The sequence below is a fragment of the Adiantum capillus-veneris genome, chromosome 14 (assembly GCF_014529385.1).
Source record: "Adiantum capillus-veneris isolate H3 chromosome 14, ASM1452938v2, whole genome shotgun sequence".
Lineage (NCBI taxonomy): Eukaryota > Viridiplantae > Streptophyta > Polypodiopsida > Polypodiales > Pteridaceae > Adiantum > Adiantum capillus-veneris.
Genome location: NC_140944.1, coordinates 108,311,835 through 108,317,735, shown reverse-complemented (window position 1 = coordinate 108,317,735; position 5,901 = coordinate 108,311,835). Strand labels below are relative to the sequence as shown.

Genomic DNA, 5,901 nt, shown 5'->3' with positions numbered 1-5,901 from the left:
AGGGATTATTGAGAGGTATTGTTGCTAGCAAAGTTAGAGAAATAATGGAACTTATACGTAGAGTTGTTGCAATAGTTGATGCAATTTAAGTCTGATAAGGAGAATATGGTGTAGTAAAAATGCTTCTGGAGGACTCACAACTGGTTGTTAGCTAGGTGTAAGACTAGTAGCTTCTTGTCGGGACAATTTGAGAGCCTAGATGTCGGTGAGGGAGGTAAGCACCTATAGGTCTTGGAGGTCTTTACCTTTGGGAAAAACATACTTGAGTTGAATGAATGGACCCTATTCTTTGCCAAAATAATGGCTCAATATCCCATGCAACCAATTCTTCATTTGGGGAACTCCAAAGAACAGCAAGGTACCGAGAAATTACTACTTTTGAGGAATGCATACTAAAGTGGAGATGTTGAGTTTCCATCTGACTATTGCTGCACATCATTCTACGAGCATCAATGGAAGTCAGCATCACTCTTCAACTTTAATTGTTCTCCACGTTTTCCCAAGACTTGCAATTCCAAGGATACTTGTATCTAGGTTCTTCATTTGCAAGTGGACCAACTAAACTTGGCTTGCCTTGACAAAGAGCATGTAAGAGATAAGTGGTTTTCTTTTGAAGCGACACATAGTCACAATAGTATCAGAATGCGTGCTAGTGTTTTGGAACATACATAATACCACCAAGCACCATGTTCTCAGCAAGTGGATCAACCAAACTTGGCTTGCCTTGACAAAGAGCATGTAAGAGATAAGTGGTTTTCTTTGGAAGCGATGTCGGGAGATTTGTGTTCGAAAGGTGAGCCGGGAAGGCGCGGGGCCTCTGGTTGTGAGAGGTGTGAGGAAGACAGTTGCAGCAGATACAATGAATGTAGACAAAGCTTGAAATTAACAGCTTGAATAGATCCTGAAGCTTGATTATCATTAATAGTACCGCTGCTTACATGATTTAAACTCCTTCCATGATTAGAGTGGCTTATGGTGTCTTTGATTAGAGTGGCTGTGGAAGATTGGATGAGAGTGGGCTATGGAAGCTTGGCTTAGGATTAGAGTGCTCAAAGCTTATGGCTTCCTCCCCGTTAATACAGCAGATCACAAAAACTTGAATATTTCCTAATCAGTGCAGAATTAGCCTCTGTGCGTGAGATGCAAAAAAATTCAGAATAGGACTTTTTCGGCTTCCCTCATGCAAAGATGTGAAGTCTCTCATACACTTTCCTTTTTACCACTGACCACATGTCTTCCTCTACCCAAGTTGCATTATATGTCCTAAGAGGCCTTTCACATGTAAAACCTTTTCTTCAAGCATAAAATCTCTACGTTTAGGCCTTCAAAACCACATAAAGCATACACTTTCTGGATCTCCTTGCTTGTTTTCGAGCCCTGGTCACTGCTCAATAAATGTGTGAGTTTCAAATAGATTTTTTTTGCTTCTCTTTACTTTTTTTTCCATCGTGGAAGCGGAGCGACACAGCAGCGACACATAGTCACAATAGTATCAGAATGCGTGCTAGTGTTTTGGAACATACATAGTACCACCAAGCACCACGTTCTCAGCAAGAGGCCATACCAAGCATGCCATCTTGACATGGTTTCCAGTGTCCACTTCTTGCACAATATTGTAGCATGCCTTCGAGATGCAAGCATAGTTGATTTCTTATAGCGAAATCCATGACTCCATGTTAGACAAGGTACACTCTTGGCCTTGTATATGGTGGTGCATATCCGACAACTAACACACTCCACTAGATGACATTCTCAATGCTAGCAAAGATGATGAACAAAACAATTTAGAATACCATATTTTGATAAAAAGACCCGAGATCATAAAACCCTAACTGGGCTGTCGGACCATTCACGAGGAGTGGAGACTACTTATAAGAATCGACCACGAGGAGTGGAGACTACTTATAAGAATCGACCACGAGGAGTGGAGACTACTTATTAAAACTGCCTCTGGCCAGTATATTGGAGTACAATTAGCTGAGCACGATCTTGCGTTTGTCTAGACGTGCGTGGCCTTCTTTTGGTAGTTTATTGCAGATCAGATGGAATCAGACGAAGATTTGCAGAGTTCTCGCTCATCTGAGGACGATGATGAGCATTTGGACGTGGATGAAGGTGAATTAGCTGACCTTCATATTGTTATAGGAGGCTACGATGAATTCGATGAGGTGAAGCCCATGCAGATCTCTGCGGCGCGGAAGGCACAGACGTTGCCATTTACTGTTTTAGCTGAAGAGGATATCAAGCAGCGCCAAGAGGCGGCCATCGAGAGTGTTATGTCGGTGTTGTTCTTGTCGAAAACGCAGGCTGGAATTCTTTTGCGGAATTATGAGTGGTGTCCTAACCGAGTCCACGAGAAATGGTTTGCCGACGAGTTGAATGTTCGTGATCGTGTTGGTTTGTTGGAAAAGCCCACCAATCCCATCAAACCAGAGAAGCTAATTGCTGCAAGGCTTGTGAAGGAAATGAAATGCAGCATTTGTTTAGAGTATCATCCCAAAGAGATAATGCAGGCGACAGCTTGTTGTGATCATTTCTTCTGCCTCTCTTGCTGGGGTGGCTATGTACATACATCTCTAAGTGAACTGGGCATGGGTTGCCTCTCTCTGCGATGTCCCATTTCTGGCTGCAATGCAGCGGTGGGAGATGATCTTATTTTTTCTGTGGTGTCGCAAGAGGACAAGACGAAGTACATGCGCTACATACTCAGATCCTTTGTTGAAGGGAAGAATAGAACAGTAAAGTGGTGTCCTGCACCGAGGTGTGAGAATGCCATCGAGTTACGCACCTCACAGTGTGCGTCAGGCGTATATGTTGCCTGTGCATGTGGGCATAAGTTTTGTTGGAATTGCTCGGAGGAGGTCCACCGACCTGTGGAATGCAGCATGGCTGCAAAATGGCTTTTAAAAGCCTCAGCCCATCGCGAGTCCCAAAGTGCTGCTTGGATTGTCGCAAACACTAAACCTTGTCCGATGTGTAAACGGCCAATCCAAAAGAGTTCGGGTTGCATGCACATGACCTGCACGCGACCATGCAGCTTTGAGTTTTGCTGGCTTTGTCTGGGACCTTGGTCTGAACATTTTGGTGCAGACGGCTACGTAGACGACGATACTTGCAGCAGGTACGATGCCCAGAAAGAAGACCCCGAGCATCGTGAAGATGAAAGAAGACGAAGAACGGCCAGAAAAACTCTTCAAACTAGTCGATACACCCATTACTATGACCGCTGGGCGTCGAATGAAACGCGGAGGACAATGGCACTCTCTCATCTTAGGGACCGCCACCCCTTGCAGCTACAAAAGCTTCTTCAGAGCTATTGTTTACCAATATCGCAGCTAGAGTTTATCGGTGACGCTTGGCTTCAGATTGCTGAATGTCGCTGTGTCTTGAAATGGACTTATGCATATGGCTATTATCTACCAGAAGAAGAAGATGATACAATGAAGAAGCAAATTTTTGAGTACCTTCAAGGTCAGGCTGAGGCTGCGCTGGAGAGATTGCATGACTGTGCAGAAAATGATGTCCAAGCTTGTCTGGGTGCGCCCGCTACAGCAACATCGTCCTCCTTCAATGACTTCCGAGCGAAGCTTGATGCATTAACCACGTTAACAAGGAAGTGCTTTGAGAACCTCCTTCGAGCACTTGAAGAGAATGGCCTACGTTTACAAGATGTAATTATATCTCATGATGGAGAGAGCTCTGCACCGCCACCACCAGAAGCTGCATCTTCCAAGGCGAAGAAAAGACCAGCTAGGCGGCTACTCACCACGTAGCTGGTCATTAATGGCTATTCAAGGTTTTGAAATTAAATAACTTCAATTCTCCTTGCATGTGCATCGGTTCTGCTTTCTTAACCACGAGCACCTGTTCTGCTTGTGGTGAGCTACCAAATTAGTCCATGTACTAGCTTCGTTAGGCTCGAAGTGAAGAGACCACTAATTATCTTGGGAAAGATTAGTAACCTTCCGAATTCCTCTTCATACTTTGGTTGTGAATTAAGCTACCAAATTAGTTGATGTATTGGTGCATTTTGTTGAGAACCGCCGTTTCTTGAGGATGACACTATATGGTTGTTTCAACTCCACAAATTTCATTTTGAGACATGAAGTTCGGTGCAAAAATGTTACGTTTCCCCATTCTCCAAACCTACCATCAAAACCCACCACAACCACTACTAATTATCTATTTTATTGGATGAGCTACATCACTCCTTTTACAATGAATATTTTCTGAGGAGCTACATCACTCCTTTTACAGTAAATGTTTTATGAGGAGTTACATTATTCCTATCCTATCAAATACAATAATGAATACAAAGGTTTAATAAAGAGGTGTAAAGGTTATCGATTAGCTAGTAATCAGAAGTGTTTTCGTGAATCTGTTGTGTAGCTTGTCATCAATATGGCATCACCAAACATGTCTTCATAAATCTTTTATTGTCACCAAGTTTGTCTTCATAGAATTAATTCTTTGATCAATCCTACATAGATCATAGACTCAAAAAACATAGTCATGAAAATTATTTTCATCGTTAGTGAAATAATTACATTCACAATGCCATAAAAGATGGTTCGTGACTCCACTCTTTTGACGATATATATACACATGATAACATATAAGTATGAACGTAAAAGTACAAAATGCGTGATTACGTGATGCAAATGACATGTGTATATACTACATAAAATGACATTTATCAACGTAGTGATATCAATGAGTATCATCAAAGTATTATGGTGTACACACAAAACGGGACCAAACTAGGCTTGCCCCCTCTATCGGAGAGCAGCTCCTTATATTAAGCATAGAGAGTTGGTTACAACCATAACGTGTCCGACCACACTAGGTGGCCGGACTCTACCTGCACGACCACACACCACACCTCCCCCTTAGGGAGAAAAAAGATGGACATTTTCTTTACAATTTTGGGCTGAGAAAGGACTGGACACAAAGGGATCAACTCCGACGCCTCATCCGGGGGGAGTGATCATACAACGGCTTTGGGGCTAAGGGACTGAGCTTGGGGGGCCAGATTCGTCATCATGCCGATCATCATCAAGGCATGGAACTCAAACATCTACATCTCTCTTATGCAAACATTAGGTCTCTATCCCAATGTAATGGACAAGACGAGGAAGGACTGACTGAGGATTGGGTGCGAAATTTTTGTGACATACATTCATTTCCATAAGAGACTTGGTGTGATTGTGAGTTTATTTGAACCAAAACTGAAAATTCCAAGAATTGAAATCAGTAGCAAAAGGCACCTTTGCAACTTGGTTGCAGTAACTCAGTTTGCCAGCAAGAAAACTCCAACCAAGTGCAAATTTAACTTGATGTCTGTCGTGCACGGTAAATAAATGTGGATTGTTGAACAAAACAGTCACAAAAGTCGAGCTGCATTAAAACCATCGCCATTGATTTTCCCTGAGGAGGTTGCATGGGCTGCAGGGGAGCATCAACATCATGGACGACTGTTAACATGCTTCCAAGCCGATGGTTATTTATGGCCTCTACGTTGATGACCCCTACGATTCTTTCCCTTGCATGAAATTCAAATCTTCCGCCTGGAGCAAGCTGATGCATGTTTGCGCAGCTCTTTGCAGTTGATGAACTTCCACTTTTCGAAGTAAACTTGTCTCTTTGCGAACAACTGCATGCTTGCTGAAAATCATTAGAACTGACCTTGATGGTGCAAGCAACTCAATTGGCCAGACCATGAAAGCGGGCAACTGTAAATAAGAAAGACATGTTACAAGCATGTAGCGTTCTACTCTGCATCTGGACCGCATGAGGTTAGCAAGATTAGGGGGGGTCATCGACAGTGGACTATGGCTAGCAAACTGAGAGGCAATTAGTAGATTCCAAGCACGGGTTATCCAGGCGTCACCATAGAAGTAT

At 43.1% G+C, this 5,901-nt stretch overlaps 1 pseudogene; it reads left to right on the top strand.

The window, feature by feature from the left end:
• Positions 1-2,042: 2,042 nt before the first annotated feature.
• Positions 2,043-3,773, top strand: LOC147442913 (putative E3 ubiquitin-protein ligase ARI7 pseudogene; annotated as a pseudogene).
• Positions 3,774-5,901: the final 2,128 nt, after the last annotated feature.